We start from the raw sequence: 22790 nt of genomic DNA, 5'->3' as shown, positions 1-22790 counted from the left end.
TCTACAATCCTTTTTTTTTTCTGAGGTCTAGGCTATTTCATTTTTGATTTTCCATGATGTCAAGCAACAGAGGAACTGAGTTTGAGGTAGGCCACACACACACACACACACACACACACACACACACACACACACACACACACACACACACACCCTGATGCCCCTCTCTCCTTTTGCTCTTTCCTTGGGGGACCAGAGGTTTAACGTTAATTACAGGAGTTGCTGCAGTCACTCAACCCTGTCACTCATAATCATAGTATCATGGACTGTCTGGAGAAATATGATTCATTTAGATTTTAGGGAAAGGGCTTGTGATGGCTTTAAATTAGGTTGAGAATGTTTAAGCTGATTGTATACAATGAGCGTTCCTATATATATGGTATGCTATGTAGATGTTGGGCCAGTATACACCATACACTATTGATGAAGTGTTGCAAGACATGCAAAATTTAAAAAAAATGTATCTACAAAACCATCATGGCAAATCAACATCAATGAGCTTGTTTGGTGTTTGAAATAAAACCTTCATGTGCCATTCAATTCTGCACACGTGCGCGCCCTAAAACAACAAGCGTTTCATAAATCTCCGCAGGCTAAATGTTTCCACTTCATTCTGTAGACGTTTACAGAGAGTTCTACCAATGATATTATGGGAACAGTGCTCACATGGAAATCGCATGTTTAATTTAGATGATGCAATAAGGCAGCAAACGTCATCTCTCATAACAGCGGTTGTAGCCCGACAGTGTGCAGGAATAAAACGGAGAGTGATGGATTGTGCGACGGTCCTTTGTCTTTTCAGGGTTTTCGGTTACAAATGTTAATATCAACGGCTTTGCTGGTCTGTTTCACACGTCTTATTTCTGTTCATTGAAATGTTGAAACAATAATAGCCTACACCCTCCATCTCAAGAGTTGGAAAGAAGATGGAAGGGAATTGATTTATAAGCAACCGTTTTTCTGCCTCGTTACACACCCACCCAAATGAATAAATTACACACGACCTAAAAAGGCAATACATGTCACATGATACCGTCAAATGACTTATTCATGAATTTGTGGAGGCTACCCATCTAAATAGCCTATTCATTCGCATGCTTCTCTCAGCTCCGCTTTACGTAAAAATAGCCAATGCAACCTAATCATAAAATGTAGTTTAGTGTGAATGTGTTATATTTCAATAGCCTCCATAGGCCTATTGGTGAATTAATATATATTTTACATCATAGCTAAGTCATGGCACGTTTATTGGGAAAGCTAAACAACAAACGTGTCTCTGAATCCTCTCCCGATTTATCACACCTGCCGCTAATGGCTGAGACGCCTCGCGACTCGCTGCTTTGTCATATGCTGTCAACCTGACGCATTGCCAACCCGGACTCAGTCTAGGTGATCTCGGGTTATTACCAATTACTACCATGTACAGTCTGTCCACCAAATGACGATCATACAATCTTACAGTACAGAATGTCCCACTTTAAACCAATAGACAAAATTGAGTCAAAATGTAGGGAGACTTTTTTTTTTTAAGTGTCTGGAAAATAATCTGGAATTGGCTCAGTTTKGCTTGATGAAGACCCGAGTGGCGCAGCCGTCTAAGGCACTGCATCTCGGCGCCTGAGGCGTCACTACAGACAACCTGGTTCGAATCCAGGCTGTATCACAACCGGCCGTGATTGGCCCAGCGTCATCCGACCATCATTGTAAATAAGAATTTGTTCTTAACTGCCTTGCCTAGTTAAATAAATAAAAAATATATAGGCATTATTCAGGATTTATTATCCTAGGCTTATTCACACATTTTCCAGAAATGTTTCACTTAATTTTTTGTTAAGGATTTATTCATTTAGCAGGTGTAATTATGGCACGTGGCTGATTGCATCTTCATTTGAATTGAACTGGAAGCTATTTCATTTCAAGCAGTAGATTCCGAAATAAATATTAGCATTATACTGTAGGCCTACATTTGATTTAACAATCATTCCGTGGTCTATCCAAGATGGCGCCGTCAGATATGGCAGCTCTGCGTTTAGCTCCTAAGCATTTTTACAAGCATTTCCCTACAACCGCAATAACATCTGCTAAATATGTGTATGCGACCAATAACATTTGATTTGATTTGGAATCTATAAGGTTGGGCAACATGCTGAAATGCACTCGTTTAAAATCTAGCGTGAGTGCATATATTTTGCTATTTCTAACGCCTCTCTTGGTTTATGATAGGATAGATACAAATAAATAAATAATGTAACAGTGATGTTTTCTGTCCTGAAATGTTCATTGATTGGGTTAGGAACTAATTAGCCTACGGTTGGAGTTGATCAATATTAGCAACGCTTTATCCGTTTCAATGGAATTGTGGAGTGTTGTGGCTTTAAACATTCCTGTACGTGTGTGTGTGTGTTCCAACGAAAGAGGCGACTCGTGTAGGCTATCTTTAAGCTAAAACAAACGGACATATGACTACCAAACAGTCTAGGGTTGGAGTTGGTCAACTTTTGCAATTAAAGCTTTAGTTACTGGAATTGATAAGTAGGCTGTCGTGAGAGATTCCCGGTTGTGTGTCTAGCTTCCGTTCCAAAGAAACTGGTGACGCAAGTGCAGGCCTATCGATCGCAGCGGTTCATTGAAAATTAATGTAATTCTGCATACCAAAAATGCAATGACGCTGGCGGTGTGTTCGAAGCGATGTGTATCTAGAGCACCAACAGACAAACAAAAGGGATTGCGCTTGTCCTTGGCGGGAGCAGAGGAGTGCTTGAGGGAAACAGGTGATTCAGCCTGCTTTACATTCCAGGGGAAATTGTTTCCTCTCAACAACAGTATTCAAAGCATTCAAACTAACCTGCCTTTGCCCTTTGTGTAAATTATTCTTTACATGTTTAACCTTCATGATGAAAAATTATATTTCAGTGTCCATCTGTTTAAAACGAAATCATTATGCCTAGGCGGTAGCGTATATTTTAAAATCAGCTATCATGATATTTAGATGTCAAAATGTTAGACTGTCCATTTCTAAACGAATTATTAAACAATGGCCATTTTTCTAACCCTTAACATTTTCTGTCCATATTATGAACGGTGAGGTGATTCTCTGTGACCTTTCCACATAGATTTACAAACTCCTGCCAGTTCCTGAGGGCATGGAAGTAAAGTCAAGTGGTAATTACACCAGCGCTGAAGTGAGTCAACTCTGCAGTGGAAAGAGAGTGTCTATAATCTCTTCCTCACTTCACAGCATTCATAACCCACTGGTTGCTCATCGCTAGTTCCTTACCGGGTCATAGTTAGTAGACATGGATCACATTTACTTGGTGGGCCATCAATAACACTCCCTGAGCATTAAAAGGGTCACCTCACAATGAAGCTGTGATGAGAGAGAGAGAGAGAGAACACGTTACCTCAGACGTCTACCTATGATCTTCCAAGGATGTGGAGGAGGAAGGGTGGGTGGGGGTACTCTGGTGAGCCCATAGCCAGACACGGTGAGGGCCAGCTAGGCTTGTCTGAGTGGAAACAACTCATTAAGCCTTAATCTAACCCTGAGACAGACAGACATCCAACAGAGCAGATCTCACACTGCAATACCGTGCACCACACTGCCCTCATCCAGATGAGGCCTTCTCCCCTCCCCCTCAGCCCCACCTGAATGTCTGGTGAATTTCATGGCAATTCCAGTTCAAGGAACTCTAATTTGGCAATTGAATTAGACTTTGGATTTGAATTGGAAATCCGGCTATGTTAAGTGCAGAATAGCAATTTTTTTACAAGGTCTGTCGGAGTGTCTGTTGAATGTCCTGTGCGGTCCTGGGAGGTGTGTGTTTGTGTCTGTGTCTGTGTGTATGTGTGTTGGGAAGGTATCTTCCTTTTTATGGGTCTTAGGCTCTGGAGCAAGAGGAAACAGCAGGGGGAGTCTGCTCCATGATGGTCCACGCTCACCCCCTTTCTTCTGTGGCTTTGGAGGGGAAGATCCCCCAGGGAACGGTTAGCATAGTCAGGGACCCTGACCGACCTCACAGGGATCGAGCAGGCAGTCTCTCCCCTACGAAGTCCCAGACACAGCCGGGCATGGAAGAAGAGAGCGAGAGAGGGAGAGAGAGTATGAATATGCTTGTATATGCTTTCTTTCGCAATGTATGTGGTTAAACTATCCATACCAATAAAGTGTTTTGATTTTAATTGAGAGAGAGGGAGAGAAATAGGAGAGAGAGAGACCAGGACATAAAGACGTGTCTGCAGCCCCACTGCCAACCCTGGCCAGCTGTTTAGGGATGAGCAGAGGAGAATCTTTACCCTCCCTCTACCCACCCCCCACCAGCCCGATTCCCTCTTTTTATGTCTCTCTCACTCTTTCTCTCGCTCTCTCTCTCTCTCTTCCCATCTTTTCTTCCTCACTCCCACTACAGTTCCTCTTCACCTTCCTCCCCCTTTCTATCTTCAATCCCTCACTCCCTCGCTCGTCCTCCCCCTCTCCACTAGCAGACAAAAACCTCTCCCCACAACAACACGCTGGATGTGCGATGTCTGCCAGAAAGCCTGGTGAGATTGGCGGGGATTTTGACAAAGCACTCCATGCAGTAATAGCCTAGCGGTGGAAGGAGAAAAAACATCCCCAATTTGATCCATGTGTCTTGTTTCAGGAAATTGCATTTAAAGTGCAGCAGGTCCTTTTTGTGCTCAACTACGGGGTGAGAATCCCTCGCGCAGTGTGTGTGTGGGCGTGTGCATGGATACACGTACGTATGTGTGTGTGTGTGTGTGTGTGTGGATCGTGCACGAACAGCCTCACAAGTCAATTGTTCTGTTTGTCTGCGTCTTCATACCCAGTGGCTCTTATTAGATACGTATTGCAAACCATGATAGCACCACACACTTGGCAAATATCCTCTCCTGATGTCACTGTCTGTATCTTCTAATCCTGCCCCGTGGATGTTTTGGAACGACAGATTGTTTCAGTTAGATTGTCTACGTCCCGAATGGCTCCCTCTACATTAATTTTGACCAGGGTTTATAGGGCTCTGGTCAAAAGTAGTGCACTACTGTATATAGGGAGACATTTGGGACACAGCCATTATGTTCTTCAGATAATGGCCTCCATTTGGTTGTGTACGCTAGCTGTCCCCCTCCAAATCGGCACAATGTGTACTTGTGCTGTTGTGACGAACTCTGAAGGCGGAGAGAGAGAAAGAAGGATTACCTCTCATTGGGAAGGAAACAACATTGTGTTGTTTCTGTTGTGCCATTGTTCCTTGCCGCCGGTGCCTGTTTTCAAGACACATAAAGGCGTAATTCCCCTAATGTGAGGTATTTGTAACAGCGGCTTTGGTGACAACAAACCTAACAAATGAGCACCCACCCACAAATGCCAGCGATGCCACAAGACTGAGGGGGGATGCCAGCCCTGTACCTGCAACCCACTACCCCGCGTGATGCCAGGCGTGGGCACATGTGCCTCAGCACTCAGCTGAAGGGAGTTTATCCTGCCAGACGCCAAAGCGCCTTTAGTCTAGCGGAGGAGTGTGTGTGTGGTGTGTGTGTGTGTGTGTGTGTGTGTGTGTGTGTGTGTGTGTGTTGTGTGTGTGTGTTGTGTGTGTGGTGGTTGGTGTGTGTGTGTGTGTGTGTGTGGTGGCTGTGTGTTGAGATGGTGGTGGGTCGTGTGTGGTGTGAGATGGTGTTGGGTACGATGTGTGGTGTGCGTGTATTTGTAGCTCAGTCTAATGGTCTGTCCATTGTCACTTGTCACAAGACAGAACTAGTCTTTGTATTGTGGCAGACGACAGGGGGAGGTGAGGGGAGATATCTGCAGCCCGTTCGGCTCCACCCTGGGGGCTTATGGGACTTCCTCCCAACGAGTCAAGGTTGTGGGTCGTTAAGCCAGGAATGCTTGGGGAAAAGGAGGAAGCAGCCTGCCAAAGGGGCAGAGTAGGAGAGAAAAGAGTGTATGAAGAGAGACTACTAGCTGTGGCGATTACCGGTGTGATGGCTGTCGGGACTGAGACCGCCATTGTTGACTTACTGTGACGATGTGCTGAGGCCCGAAGTCAGAGAATTCACCCGAAAAGGGAACGGACAACGAGAACGGCCTGTGGACTGTGAGTGATTGGTGAATTGCCCATCTTCCCAGTGTACAAACCCCTAATAAAACTCCCATGCATTTCTGATTGTGGCTACTGGTACAGTTTGCTTATGAACTTGGTGAGTGAAACCCCACACCCTTCGAGCCTGCTACAGTATGATTCCCTACGCTACTACGTGATCTCTAGCCTTGACAAAGCCCACACACTAACAACACCACACACACACACACACACACACACACACACACACACACACACACACACACACACACACACACACACACAGTCTACTGCCAGAGTAAAGGAGCTTGTGGCACACATACACACACACACATTTAAAATTGTACATTTACATTTCGGTAAATTAGGAGAAGCTCTTATCCAGAGTTGATTACAACACACACAGCGAATGCTCCTATATCCTCCGGTACGGCAGAGACGGGGTTAACCAAGCGCTCAGCATCTGAAACACTGGGTCTGTTGACAGCAGCCAAACAATCCTGTGGTTGTTGGGGCTTTGTTTCTGTCAGCGCTAGCTGCCTTTAGCCTTTTGTCTGTTTGCCTCTGAGAGGACGAGATGAAACCATGTGTAAACCTGCTGTCACGACCAGGGGAGACCTTCACTCTCTCTCATGGCCAAGTAAACACCCACTTAGCACACACACATTTCTACAGGTATACACACACAGAGATACACAGTGCACACACACAAACCGATCCATCACACAGCTGTGTTTGTGTGTGCGTGTGCGTGCGAGTCTGTGTGCTCGCGGGTGCGTTTTTGTGCGAGGGTGCTACTAATGTGTGTGTTATTTATCATGTCAACACTGGCTTGTTTTGTGTTGGCCTTTAAATACCTGCGGTGACACAGTGAATGCTAATGGCCTGGAATTCACACAGTAGTGGCCTGGCCTCAGTATTTCCCATGTTCATATACAGTACAGTTGAAGTCAGAAGTCTACATACACCTTAGCCAAATACATTTAAACTCAGTTTTTCACAATTCCTGACATTTAATCCTAGTAAGAATTACCTGTCTTAGGTCATTAGGATCACCACTTTATTTTAAGAATGTGAAATGTCAGAATAATAGAGAGATTTATTTATTTCAGCTTTTATTTCCATCACATTACCAGTGGGTCAGAAGTTTACATACACTCATACACTATTTGGTAGCATTGCCTTTAAATTGTTTAACTTGGGTCAAATGTTTCGGGTAGCCTTCCGCAAGCTTCCCACAATAAGTTGGGTGAATTTTGGCCCATTCCTCCTGACAGAGCTGGTGTAACTGAGTCAGGTTTGTAGGCCTCCTTGCTCACACACGCTTTTTCAGTTCTGCCCACAAACTTTCTATAGGATTGAGGTCAGGGCTTTCTGAACGCTGTGTCCCCTGTTCGCCTAGCGTAGTAGTGACTACCGAACGGCACCCTGACTCACCTATTGCTGCTCTTTTGACCCTATGATCACTCGGCTACACAGCTGATGCCCCCTGGACTGTTTCAATAACACTGTACCTCATTTTGTTTACCTGTCAGCCCCAGCCTCGAACTCAGGTCCTGTATGTACCTAACCGACCCACTCTGCCCATTCATCGCCACTTACCCGTTGTTGTCGTAGCTCTCCTGATCAACACTTGTGATTGATTTATGCCTCTCTAATGTCAATATGCCTTGTCTACTGCTGTCTTGGCTAGTTCTTATTGTTTTATTTCACTGTAGAGCCCACAGTCCCACTCAACATGTCTTAGATAGCTCTTTTGTCCCACCCCACACACATGCGGAGACCTCACCTGGCTTAACTGGTGCCTCCAGAGATGAAACCTCTCTCATCGTCACTCAACGCCTACGTTTAACTCCACTGTACTCACATCCTACCACACCCTTGTCTGTACATTATGCCCTGAATCTATTCTACTACGCCCAGAAATCTGCTCCTTTTATTTTCTGTTCCCAACGCACTAGACGACCAGTTCTTATAGCCTTTAGCCGTACCCTTATCCTACTCCTCCTCTGTTCCTCTGGCGATGTAGAGGTTAACCCAGGCCCTGTAGCCCCCAGTTCCACTCCTATTCCCCAGGCTCTATCATTTGTTGACTTCTCTAACTGTAAAAGCCTTGGTTTCATGCATGTTAACATCAGAAGCCTCCTCCCTAAGTTTGTTTTATTCACTGCTATAGCACACTCCGCCAACCCTGATGTCCTAGCGTGTCTGAATCCTGGCTTAGGAATGCCACCAAAAATTCTAACATTTCCATCCCCAACTACAACATTTTCCGCCAAGATAGAACTGCCAAAGGGGGTGGAGTTGCAATCTACTGCAGAGATAGTCTGCAGAGTTCTGTCATGCTATCCAGGTCAGTGCCCAAACAGTTGGAGCTTCTACTTTTAAAAATCCACCTTTCCAGAAATAAGTCTCTCACTGTTGCCGCTTGTTATAGACCACCCTCAGCCCCCAGCTGTGCCCTGGACACCATATGTGAATTAATTGCCCCCCATTTATCTTCAGAGTTTGTACTGTTAGGTGACCTAAACTGGGATAAGCTTAACACCCTGGCCGTCCTACAATCTAAGCCCTCAATCTCATACAAATGATCAAGGAACCTACCAGGTACAACCCTAAATCCATAAACACAGGCACCCTCATAGATATCATCCTGACCAACCTGCCCTCTAAATACACCTCTACTGTCTTCCACCAGGATCTCAGCAATCACTGCCTCATTGCCTGCGTCCATAATGGGTCCGCGGTCAAACAACCACCCCTCATCACTGTCAAACGCTCCCTAAAACACTTCTGCTAGCAGGCCTTTCTAATCGACCTGGCCCGGGTATCTTGGAAGGATATTGACCTCATTCCGTCAGTAGAGGATGCCTGGTTATTCTTTAAAAGTGCTTTCCTCACCATCTTAAATAAGCATGCCCCATTCAATTTAAACAAACTAAGAACAGATATAGCCCTTGGTTCACTCCAGACTTGACTGCCCTTGACCAGCACAAAAACATCCTGTGGCGTACTGCATTAGCATCAAATAGCCCCCGCGATATGCAACTTTTTAGGGAAATTAGGAACCAAGATTCACAGGCAGTTAGGAAAGCAAAGGCTAGCTTTTTCTGGGACACTGTAAAGTCCATGGAGAATAAGAGCACCTCCTCCCAGCTGCCCACTGCACAGAGGCTAGGAAACACTGTCACCACCGATAAATCTACGATAATCGAGAATTTCAAAAATTATTTTTCTACGGTTGGCCATGCTTTCCACCTGGCTACCCCTACCACGGCCAACAGCTCTGCACCCCCTACATAAACTGGCCCAAGCCTCCCCCACTTCTCCTTCACCCAAATCCAGATAGCTGATGTTCTGAAAGAGCTGCAAAATCTGGACCCCTACAAATCAGCTGGGCTAGACAATCTGGACCCTCCCTTGTTGCAAACCCTATTACTAGCCTGTTCAACCTCTCTTTCGTATTGTCTGAGATCCCTAATGATTGGAAAGCTGCCGCGGTCATCCCCCTCTTCAAAGGGGGAGACACTCTAGACCCAAACTGTTACAGACCTATATCTATCCTGCCCTGCCTTTCTAAAGTCTTTGAAAGCCAAGTGAACAAACAGATCACCGACCATTTCGAATCCCAATGTACCTTCTCCACTATGCAATTTGGTTTCCGAGCTGGTCATGGGTGCACCTCAGCCACGATCAAGGTCCTTAACCATATCATAACCGCCATCAATAAAAGATAATACTGTGCAGCGTCTTCATCGACCAGGCCAAGGCTTTCGACTCTGTCAATCACCGCATTCTTATCGGCAGACTCAACATCCTTGGTTTCTTTAATGACTGCCTCGCCTGGTTCACCAACTACTTCTCAGATAGAGTTCAGTGTGTCAAATCGGAGGGCCTGTTGTCCGGACMTCTGGGGGTGCCACAGGGTTCAATTCCCGGGCCGACTCTTTTCTCTGTATACATCAATGATGTCGTTCTTGCTGCTGGTGATTCTCTGATCCACCTCTACGCAGACAACACCATTCAGTATACTTCTGGCCCTTCTTTGGACACTGTGTTAACAAACCTCCAGATGAGCTTCAATGCCATACAACACTCCTTCTGTGGCCTCCAACTGCTCTTAAATGCAAGTAAAACTAAATGCATGCTCTTCAACCATTCGCTGCCCACACCCGCCTGCCCGTCTAGCGTCACTACTCTGGACGGTTCTGACTTAGAATATGTGGACAACTACAAATCCCTTGGTGTCTGGTTAGACTGTAAACTCTCCTTCCAGACTCACATTAAGCATCTCCAATCCAAAATGAAATCTAGAATCGGCTTCCTATTTCGCAACAAAGCCTCCTTCACTCATGCTGCCAAACATACTCTCGTAAAACTGACAATCCTACCGATCCTTGACTTTGGCTATGTCATTTACAAAATAGCTTTCCAACACTACTCAGCAAATTGGATGTAGTCTATCACACTGCCATCTGTTTTGTCACCAAAGACCCCATATACTACCCACCACTGCGACCTGTATGCTCTCGTTGGCTGGCCCTCGCTTCATATTCATCGCCAAACCCACTGGCTCCAGGTCATCTATAAGTTTTTGCTAGGTAAAGCTCCACCTTATCTCAGCTCACTGATCACCATAGCAGCACCCACCCGTAGCACGCGCTCCAGCAGGTATTTCATTGGTCATCCCCAAAGCCAACTCCTGCTTTGGTCGCCTTTCCTTCCAGTTCTCTACTGCCAATGTCTGGAACGAATTGCAAAAATCATTGAAGCTGGAGTCTTATATCTCCCTCACTAACTTTAAGCATCAGCTGTCAGAGCAGCTTACCAATCATTGCACCTGTACACAGCCCATCTGTAAATAGCCTACCCAATTACCTCATCCCCATATTGTTATTTATTTTTGCACCCCAGTATCTCTACTTGCACATTCATCATCTGCACATCTATCACTCCAGCGTTAATGCTAAATTGTAATTATTTCGCCACTATGGACTATTTATTGCCTTACCTCCCTAATCTTACTACATTTGCACACACTGTATATATATTTTTCTATTGTGTTATTGACTGTACGTTTGTTAATCCCATGTGTAACTCTGTGTTGTTTGTGTGGCACTGCTTTGCTTTACCTTGGCCAGGTCGCAGTTGGCCTACCTGGTTCAATAAAGGTGAAATATATATTTTTTAAGTAACCAAAAAAGTGTTAAACAAATCAGAATATTTTATATTCTACATTCTTCTGGTAGCCACTCAACCGGCTTCATGAGGTAGTCACCTGGAATGCATTTAAATTAACAGGTGTGCCTTGTAAAAAGTTAATTTGTGGAATTTCTTTCCTTAATGCGTTTGAGCCAATCAGTTGTGTTGTGACAAGGTAGGGTGGTATACAGAATATAGCACTATTTGGTAAAAGACTAAGTCCATATTATAGCAAGAAAAGATCAAATACATTTACATTTACATTTAAGTCATTTAGCAGACGCTCTTATCCAGAGCGACTTACAAATTGGTGCATTCACCTTATGACATGCCAGTGGAACGGCCACTTTACAATAGTGCATCAAATCTTTTAAGGGGGGGGTGAGAAGGATTACTTTATCCTATCCTAGGTATTCCTTAAAGAGGTGGGGTTTCAGTTGTCCGGAAGGTGGTGATTGACTCCGCTGTCCTGGCGTCGTGAGGGTTTGTCCACCATTGGGGGGCCAGAGCAGCGAACAGTTTTGACTGGCTGAGCGGGAACTGTACTTCCCAGTGGTAGGAGGCGAGCAGGCCAGAGGTGGATGAACGCAGTGCCCTTGTTTGGGTGTAGGCCTGATCAGAGCCTGGAGGTACTGAGGTGCCGTTCCCTCACAGCTCCGTAGGCAAGCACCATGGTCTTGTAGCGGATGCGAGCTTCAACTGGAAGCCAGTGGAGAGAGCGGAGGAGCGGGGTGACGTGAGAGAACTTGGAAGGTTGAACACCAGACGGCTGCGGCGTTCTGGATGAGTTGTAGGTTTAATGCACAGGCAGGGAGCCCAGCCAACAGCGAGTTGCAGTATCCAGACGGGAGATGACAAGTGCCTGTATTAGGACCTGCGCCGCTTCCTGTGTGAGGCAGGGTCGTACTCTGCGGATGTTGTAGAGCATGAACCTACAGGAACGGGCCACCGCCTTGATGTTAGTTGAGAACGACAGGGTGTTGTCCAGGATCACGCCAAGTTCTTAGCGCTCTGGGAGGAGGACACAATGGAGTTGTCAACGTGATGGCGAGATCATGGAACGGGCAGTCCTTCCCGGGAGGAAGGCAGCTCCGTCTTGCCGAGTTCAGCTTGAGGTGGTGATCCGTCATCCACACTGATATGTCTGCCAGACATGCAGAGATGCGATTCGCCACCTGTCATCAGAAAGGGGAAAGAGAAGATTAGTTGTGTGTCGTCTGCATAGCAATGATAGGAGAGACCATGTGAGGTTATTGACAGAGCCAAGTGACTTGGTGATAAGCGAGAATAGGAGAGGGCAGAAAGGCCCTGGGGACACCAGTGGTGAGACACGTGGTGAGGAGACAGATTCTCGCCACGCCACCTGGTAGGAGCGACCTGTCAGGTAGGACGCAATCCAAGCGGGCCGCGCCGGAGATGCCCAACTCGGAGAGGGTGGAGAGGAGGATCTGATGGTTCACAGTATCGAAGGCAGCCTAGGTCTAGAAGGATGAGAAGCAAGGAGAGAGAGTTAGCTTTAGCAGTGGAGCGCCTCCGTGATACAGAGAAGAGCAGTCTCAGTTGAATGACTAGTCTTGAAACCTGACTATTTGGATCAAGAAGGTCATTCTGAGAGAGATAGCGGGAGAGCTGGCCAAGGACGGCACGTTCAAGATTTTGGAGAGAAAAGAAAGAAGGATACTGGTCTGTAGTTGTTGACATCGGAGGAATCGAGTGTAGGTTTTCAGAAGGGTGCAACCTCGCTCTCTTGAGACGGAAGGACGTAGCCAGCGGTCAGGGATGAGTTGATGAGCGAGGTGAGGTAAGGAAGAAGGTCTCCGGAATGGTCTGGGAGAAGAGAGGAGGGATAGGTCAAAGCGGGCAGTTGTTGGCGGCCGGCCGTCCACAAGACGCGAGATTTCATCTGGAGAGAGAGGGAGAGAAATAGTCAGAGCACAAGGGTAGGGCAGTGTGAGCAGAACCAGCGTGGTCGTTTGACTTAGCAAACGAGGATCGGATGTCGTCGACCTTCTTTTCAAAATGGTTGACGAAGTCATCTGCAGAGAGGAGGAGGGGGAAGGGGGAGGAGATTCAGAGGAGGAGAAGGTGGCAAAGAGCTTCCTGGGGTTAGAGGCAGATGCTTGGAATTTAGAGTGGTAGAAAGTGGCTTTAGCAGCAGAGACAGAAGAGGAAAAGTAGAGAGGAGGAGTGAAAGGATGCCAGGTCCGCAGGGAGGCGAGTTTCTCCATTTCCGCCGGCTGCCCGGACCCTGTTCTGTAGAGCTCGCAATGAGTCGTCGAGCCACGGAGCGGGAGGGAGGACCGAGCCGGCCTGGAGGATAGGGGACATAGAGAGTCAAAAGGATGCAGAAGAGGAGGAGAGGAGGGTGAGGAGCAGAATCAGGAGATAGGTTGGAGAAGGTTTGAGCAGAGGGAAGAGATGATAGGATGGAAGAGGAGAGGGTAAGCGGGGAGAGAGAGCAAGGTTGGGACGGCGCGATACCATCCGAGTAGGGCAATGTGGGAATGTGGATGAGGCGAGAGGGAAAAGGATACAAAGGTAGTGGTCGGAGACTTGAGGGGAGTTGCAATGAGGTTAGTGGAAGAACAGCATCTAGTAAAATGAGCGAGCGAATTGCCTGCCTTGTGAGTAGGGGGGAAGGTGAGAGGGTGAGGTCAAAAGAGGGAGAGGAGTGGAAAGAAGGAGGCAGAGAGGAATGAGTCAAAGGTAGACGTGGGGAGGTTAAAGTCCGCCAGAACTGTGAGAGGTGAGCCGTCCTCAGGAAAGGAGCTAACAAGGCATCGAGCTCATTGATGAACTCTCCGAGGGAAACCTGAGGCGATAAATGATAGGATGTTAAGCTTGAAAGGCTCGTAACTGTGACAGCATGGCATTAAAGGAGGCGATAGACAGATGGGTAAGGAGAAAGAGAGAATGACCACTTGGGAAGAGATGAGGATCCCGGTGCCACCACCCCGCGACCAGAAGCTCTCGGGGTGTGCGAAACACGTGGGCGGACGAAGAGAGAGCAGTAGGAGTAGCAGTGTTATCTGTGGTGATCCAGTTTCCGTCAGTGCAGGAAGTCGAGGGCACTGAGGTAGGCATAGGCTGAGATGAACTCTGCCTTGTTGCCGCAGATCGGCAGTTCCAAGAGCGACCGGAGAACCTGGAACTCCACGTGGGTCGTGCGCCTGGACCACAGATTAGTCGTGGCCGATGCCACGCGTGTGGAGCGTTTGTATGGTCTGTGCAGAGAGGAGAGAACAGGATAGACAGACACATAGTTGACAGGCTACAGAAGAGACTACGCTAATGCAAAGGAGATTGGAGTGGCAAGTGGACTACGCGTCTCGAATGTTCAGAAAGTTAAGCTTACGTAGCAAGAATCTTATTGACTAAAATGATTAAGATGATACAGTACTGCTGAAGTAGGCTAGCTGCAGTGGCTGCGTTGTTGACTTTGTAGGCTAGCTGGCAGTGTGTTGACTTTGTAGGCTAGCTGGCAGTGGCTGCGTTGTTGACACTACACTAATCAAGTCGTCCGTTGAGTGTAATAGTATCTACAGTGCTGCTATTCGGGGCTAGCTGGCTAGCAGCAGTGTTGATTACGTTACGTTGCGTTAAAAGAACGACAATAGCTGGCTAGCTAACCTAGAAAATCGCTCTAGACTACACAATTATTTTGATACAAGACGGCTATGTAGCTAGCTATGTAGCTAGCTACGATCAAACAAAATCAAAACCGTTGTACTGTAATGAAATGAAATGAAAATGTGATACTACCTGTGGAGCGAAGCGGAATGCGACCGGGTGTTTGAGTGCGGAAGTTCTAATCGGTAACGACGTGGCTAGCTGTTGGCTAGCTAGCAGTGTCTCCTACGTTAAGGACGACAGAATAGCTGGCTAGCTAACCTCGTAAATTAAGATAATCACTCTAAAACTACACACTCTAAACTACACAATTATCTTGGATACGAAGACAGCAAACAACTATTGTAGCTAGCTAAACACTACACTAATCAAGTCGTTCAGTTGGGTTAATAGTTGCTACAGTGCTGCTATTCGGTAGACGGTGGACGTTTGCTAGCTGGCTAGCTGCTGGGCAGATAGCAGATAGCAGTGTAGACTGCGTTAGGACGACGAAATACGATAATTACGCAATTATCTTTGATACAAAGACGGCTATGTAGCTAGCTAAGAAGAAATTGCTAAGATTAGACAAATCAAACCGTTGTACTATAATGAAATGTAATGAAATGTAATGAAAAGTTATACTACCTGCGGACCAAAGTGCGAAGTGCGAAGCAAAGAGAAACAACAGTCCATCATTACTTTAAGACATAGAGGTCAGTCAATGCGGAAAATGTCAAGAACTATGATGAAACTGGCTCTCATGAGGACCGCCACAGAAAAGGAAGACCCAGAGTTACTTCTGCTGCAGATGATAAGTTACCAGTCTCAGAAATTGCAGCCCAAATAAATGCTTCACAGAGTTCCTGTAACAGACACATCTCAACATCAACTGTTCAGAGGAGACTAAAAAGAAACCACTACTAAAGGACACCAATAATAAGAAGAGACTTGTTTGGGCCAAGAAACACGAGCAATGGACATTAGACACGTGGATATCTGTCCTTTGGTCTGACGAATCCAAATTTGAGATATTTGGTTCCAACCACCGTGTCTTTGTGAGACGCAAAGTAGGTGAACAGATGATCTCCACATGTGTGATTCCCACAATGAAGCATGGAGGAGGAGGTGTGATGGTGTGGGGATGCTTTGCTGGTGACACTGTCTGTGATTTATTTAGAATTCAAGGCACACTTAACCAGCATGGCTACCACAGTGTTTGCAGCGATACGGCATCCCATCTGGTTTGCGCTTGGTGGGACTATCATTTATATTTCAACAGGACAACGACCCAAAACACATCTCCAGGCTGTGTAAGGGATATTTGATCAAAAAGGAGAATGATGGAGTGCTGCATCAGATGACCTGGCCATGACAATCACCCAACCTCAACCCAATTGAGATGGTTTGGGATGAGTTGGACCGCAGAGTGAAGGAAATTAGCCAACAAGTGCCTAGCATATGTGGGAACTCCTTCAAGATTGTTGGAAAAGCATTCCAGGTGAAGCTGGTTGAGAGAATTCCAAGATTTTGAAAAGCTGTCATCAAGGCAAATGGTGGCTACTTTGAATAATATATAATCTAAAATATTTTTTGAGTTGTTTAACACCCTACTACATGATTCCATATGTGTTATTTCATAGTTTTGATGTTTTACCTATTATTCTACAATGTAGAAAATAGTATAAAATAATAAAGAAAAACCCTTAAATTAGTAGGTGTTCTAAAACTTTTGACCGGTAGTGTATATATAGATATCTCTTTTTGTGGCTCTGGTATTTCCCACCTTTGTGTCAAAAATGGAGGGATAGCCAGAATTCATTCTCTCTTCTTCAATATATATATATATATCTGTGTTATTTTCTTCTCCTAAACTGTACACACAGGCTACCCTGGTGCAGTGAGAAAAAAAAGTTATAATATAAATGAATAGTTCCTGAGTATATTATTTTGAATCTATGACCAATTCATTTTTCTTTTTTTTTTTCTTTTTTTCTCACCAACTAGAAGAGAGTCGACCAACAAAGTAGCGAGAACAGGAATTTTAAAGACCATTCATCTCAAAAATTAATCACACCCTTTTCACTTTACAGAGCCCTATGGACCCTGGTCAAACGTAGTGCACTCTATAGGGAATAGGGTGCCATTTGGGACACAGCCTATCTCTCCTGTACACACATCAGCCGTGTCATAAGCAGTCATGCAGGAAGTGCATTACTTACTGCAGTCAGCCTCCCCAAAGCCTGTGGGAGTATAAATTAGCCTGTTTATACTCCCCACTGACTGACAGCTGTTCCTCCCAAACACTGTCTTCCTATATCACACACACACACACACACACACACCCTCCTTACCTCCACCCCCTGCTCTGAGTCTCAGGCCCCCTAGAGAATACATCTGCAATCAACTGGGCTTAAAAATAGCGCTGGCACACTCCACTGCTGCCAATGCACCCTGCCCTTCCCACTGAGCCACTGAAATACACACACACACTCTCTGCCCACCAGTTTGCCTCTGAGTCTACACACCCATACCCAGCAGTACTCTTCTCAGCCCATCCCTAGTAGGCTAGCAACTGTAGCACCAGACCAAATTAGTGCTAGCCTCATGCTAACATTTCTATTGTGGAAATCAATGTAAGCGTTAGCTAAATGAACTGTAAAGTGGGCTACATCTCAGCTGAACCAGCCACTAGACTGGGTAATTAATGTGGACTACGTGTTAACCGTGTTAGCGAAATTAGCTGCTCCATCTAAATCCTTGTGTCAGATCCATTGAAACCGACTGGGAATGCTACGCTAAGCTAACACTCCATCTTTTATTGGTTCTGATGTCACAGTCGGCCTAATAAGCTCATTAGTCACTCTGCTTAATGAGGTGTGGTATTTAAAGAGATATCCGCTGGGGAGGGGGTGGACCTGTTCTTCTGGGAAACAAACGCAACAGACACTGATGCAATACGTTTTGGTGAGGGAGGGTTCTTGAAGTCCACAGATGAAAAGAAATGTATAGACAGCATTCCAGAAATATAAGAAAAGACCATAAAGAGGTGTAACTTGGTGGTCCGGCATGAGATTTTAAGCCTTCGTCACTCCCTCTATCACACCCTAATACATTCTATATTACTGATTATTTACATGTAATATGATTCAAAATGATTCATTTATAGTAACTGATGAATAGGCCTAGAGTGCTTTTCATTCACAGACAAATCTTCAAATGTATGAGTCTAGCATGAACTGCAGTGCAATATAGCTAGCTACATCACAGTACAGAAAAGCCTCTATCAAAGTCCAAAACGTCTACGCGTACACACAGCAGTGTTCTAGAATATTGGGCCCGTTGGCGAAGCTCAAGCTGTTTCTCCAACTGTCAACACAGTCGAATGAATAGAGGACACGTACCGGAGCTGCGTCGGTTGGGACGTTAGGGCTGTGCGTCCCCCGTGGATGATGGTCTCGGAGCCGCGTGGCTATGTCACCGTGGGACACCGGACTATTGTGTCTCAGCGACTATGGACTATGAATTACGCTTAACACCCTATGTCAGGGGTACTCAACTCTTACCCGACAAGGTCCGGAGCTTGCTGGTTTCCTGTTCTACCTGATAATTAATTGCATACACCTGGTCTAAACCAGTCCCTAATTTGAGGCGAACAATACAAGAATACAGTGGATCTGGCTTGGAGGTCCAGATTTTCCATCTCTAGGTGATGGATATGCAACCCCCCTCAGCCATCCTGGCCTTTTTCCCTTCTGCTATGGAGCTTCCACACTGGCCAGGACAGCCTCTGATTCGTCCATGCTAAATCCTCGCTAGTCAGAGATCAGGGGTAGCTGATAAAGGGATTTACACCATTAAAGCTACATTCTGGGATTTGAAGGTGAAAAAATACGTCAAGAATTGAAATGACCATTGAACAGCTTCCCAAATCCCAGACTTTAGCTTTAAAGAGGTTTCCACTCTTTCATTGGACAATTTAACTCCTAGAATTGAACACTTATCCCCTTTTTTATCCCCCAGATTGTTTTTTAGGTTTGATCCTTTTCACAGTGTTGTACCTTTTTGGAATCAGGACCTTTGTCCAAAAAATAAGTCAATGCTACTAACCTGTATTTAAAAAAGAAAAGAAGATAATTAATCAAATGAAAATGAAAAGTATATGCGGTCTATATTTACAAATCTATGTGAAATCAACAATAGTCAAATTGTTAATCTTTAGGTCGTGTCGTGTGATGATAGGCTTGGTGCGCTGTTTTCCACTAACAAATTGTTAAAGTGGCTGTCGTGAAAAAGGTCACATTAATTTATTGATGAGCCAGGCTGTTACCACACTATTTGTGGGGGGAGAATTGATCTGTTTTTAATGGATCGATTGAAGCAAAACGCTAACAGGTCACAAGATCTTTGTCCCACCAGGTGACTTGGCCTTGTATGTGTATGTGTGTGCGTGTGTGTGTGTAATTAAGTGTGTCTGTGGTTACCGTGGTGCTCCTGGACCCCTGACCTTTCCATGTCCTGATAGCCTCCCTTGGGATGGGGGGAGTAGAGGAGGTGGGACTTTGTTTTTCTACAGGAGCTGGAGTAGATGTCACCAGTTCACCAGCTGAGAGAGAGGCTTGATGAGGGGGAAAGGACATGCTTCTCACCTCTGTTTCAAAATGGCCGCTATTTTGACAGTTGCTATTGTCATAGACTCAGCAGCGAAACTGAACGTTTTTCTGTTTTTACATGGATCTAAATTCAGTTCATTTTATGGCTTTCGGAGTCGTTAGGTGACATCAAATTGTCATTGTTACCTTATTTGGGGATTTTATTTKATTTTGTGGAAATTCAGTATTACAGTCGCAATATACAAAGCTTCACCTTTTCAGAAGAACAATACAATTTCACAGAAACAGGCACTTGCCCACACTGGCACACACACACATGTGTGCAGACCTACACGCACACACTGTGTGTATTTTCTCCCTCTGAAAGCAGACCAGTGTTGATGGCAGATTTAATTGTCCGGGCCAAAGGGCAATGTAAACTGCACGCCTCACAGACAATAACTGCTAGTGTTACCAGGCAGCACAATGTGTTAATGGAGAGAGGGGGAGAGGGGGAAAGAGAGGGAAAGAGAAAGGGGATGAGATAGAGAGAGACCGAGAGAGACCTAGATAGAGAGAGGAGCGGTGACTCTGTCGCTTCCGACCTGCAAATCGCATCGCCTTTCCTCTGCCCCCTCTTCTCTCCATCACGCGCCCACCATTTACTCATCCATCACTATCACCCCTCGCTCTCCTCTCCCTCCATCTTCCATTTCTGCCTAGCCAATTTACTCGCCTCTCATTTTTCTCTCCTCCTCCTCCTTCTCCTCCTCCACTGCCATTTTGCTTTTGTCCTCCTCCATCCCCCTCACACTCTCTCTCTCTCTCTCTTTTCTCTCTCTCTTTTCTCTCTCTCTCTCTCTTTTCGCTCTCTCTTTTTGTCTCTGCCCATTTATTCTACCCATCTTTATTCTGAGCGGGTTTATAACAACGAATGGCAACTGTGTTTGTGATGGAGTGTGTGTGTGTGTGTGTGTGTGTGTGTGTGTGTTTGTGTTATGGTGTGCGCCTGTGCATGTGTACGTACCTGTGTGTGCGTGTGTGTGGACATGTATACCCCTGGTAATAAGAACTGAAAGCTACAAAAAAACAAATACAGAACCCAGCCTGGTGCCATCTGTCCCCCCAAACCTGATACACACACACACACCAAAACGACACAAGCCAAAGAGAACATGGTGCATATAGATAGCACTGTAAGGCCTTTTCCGAATGGCTTCATATGCAAGCCAGAGCCCGCATACACACACAGACACACACGCAAACACTAACACTATTTAAGAGTATTAGTTACGACTGACTGTATGGTATAACATCGTGCCCCCAGTCCCCCTCCAGTATTCCCACCTCCACACACACATATACACACACATACACACACACCCCTCCTCATCCATGGTCCCCAGGCTCGCTTTGCCACTCATTAACCCTGTCACGTTTACGGTTATGAATTAAATGATTCCAGCGATGCATCTCCACGCATGTGGGCAAAAAGAGAGAGATTTATACTATGCATAAAAATGAACAATTGCAAAAGCATGCTGAGTGTTATTCTAATGCGCTCCGCCCGAAGAAAAGGCCAATAATACCAGTGTGCATTGGGTATGTTCCTTTTCACAATATAATTTACATTTGGTCATTTAGCAGACAGTCTTATCCAGAACGGACTTGCTCACACTAAGGTAGAGAAACAACACCATACCACAGTCATAGCAAGTAAAACATTTTTGTAACTGGTTACTTGAGAATGTTGTTTTGCTGTTCGGGCCGGCTACTTGCAAATGTGCTTTCCAGCTAATACGTTACAAAATAGATGTGTTTTTGTTGGTTTTTTGAAACACATGGATCTTTATGGTATTTTGTATCTGTATATTCTTATTTGTATTTTGACAATTTTTGCCCATCCGCTGCGCACACACACACACACACACACACACACACACACCAACCCACCTTACCGCCAATTCCAACCGATTTCCCCACCCACACATTCTACTATACACACTCCCCCATGTGTTTCCATATTCCTTGAGCGAAGAGATAGATACACAGGTACCAGGGTAGTTATCAGTCAGATAATGAGAGTGGAATAAGCCACACCTAAACGCTATAAAGAGGGAGCAGGCAGATAGCCGGATTCAGTTACGTCCCCTAGATAAGACAGGCTTGACTGTTGCAGAAAAACCACATCACCTGACACGTATTACAAGACTCTCTTTTCTCTCTCACACAAACGCTCTATCTTTCCCTCTTTCCCTCTCACACGCACATACTCCTCGCCTCCCTCTCTTTTTTTATGTAACACTGCTGCTGAGGGTGGGTGATGTCGAATTTGTGAGCGTATTAGAGCCATTACCTAACACGTGTTGGAAAGCACAAATTTACTAACCTGCGGAGGTCACATTTGACTGAGGATCGCACAGCTTGCCGCACGCGCACGCGCGAACTAGACACACACACACAGCACACACACACACACACACAGCACACACACACCAACAACAGCACACACACACACACACACACACACACACACACACAACACACACACACACACACACACACACACACCACACAGCACACACACACACACACCAACATCACACACACAGTGGCTCTTGGCAAAATAGAGGGAGATTTAAAATATGATCTGGGTTTTCTTGAAATGTGGGGCTTGGATTGTCTTTATAACTAAAAATAAAAAATCCTGATCGTGACCCGCCTCTCCGAGGGTGTTCTCAGGGGAATGAGATATGCAAAACACATTTCCATTTCACACCAAAACCTTGTGGTGAAACAGGAACGGTACCAGAGCACCCCCTATTTGAACCTTTTTGAAAACAGACAACTTGGCTCTATTGTAGCACTGTTGTACTTTTCAGAGTAATCGCGTTGTAGGACAATACTTAACCGTGTTACATTATATTAAACACGGAGATTTAAATGTATACAGGGGCGTAAACTATAGCCACCCTACCCTTCTAATTCTTACCACCTAGGTGTTTATTTTTTATTATTTTACAATGCTTCCAATACGCTGCACAAATATGCAACATACTTATGTTAATTTGCAGTTTTTCGACCACATTTAAACAGAGCACCTGCCAAGAGACCCCTGTGAGACCGATGTGATCACCTTGGCATTGGCCCTCGTGTTCCGTTCTAAAACACACGCGGGCGGATAGGGACCACCGGTGCTGTAATGACAGGAGGGCTACAGGGGTAGACGACCTCTGTCTGTCCCAGGCTAGGGAGGTTGTGGTGGTGGAGGGGAGGGGGTGGTCCGGGGGGGGGGGGTGGACTGGTCGCG

This window comes from Salvelinus sp. IW2-2015, linkage group LG1 (assembly GCF_002910315.2).
Source record: "Salvelinus sp. IW2-2015 linkage group LG1, ASM291031v2, whole genome shotgun sequence".
Classification (NCBI taxonomy): Eukaryota; Metazoa; Chordata; class Actinopteri; order Salmoniformes; family Salmonidae; genus Salvelinus; species Salvelinus sp. IW2-2015.
Note: the sequence above shows the minus strand (reverse complement) of the source record.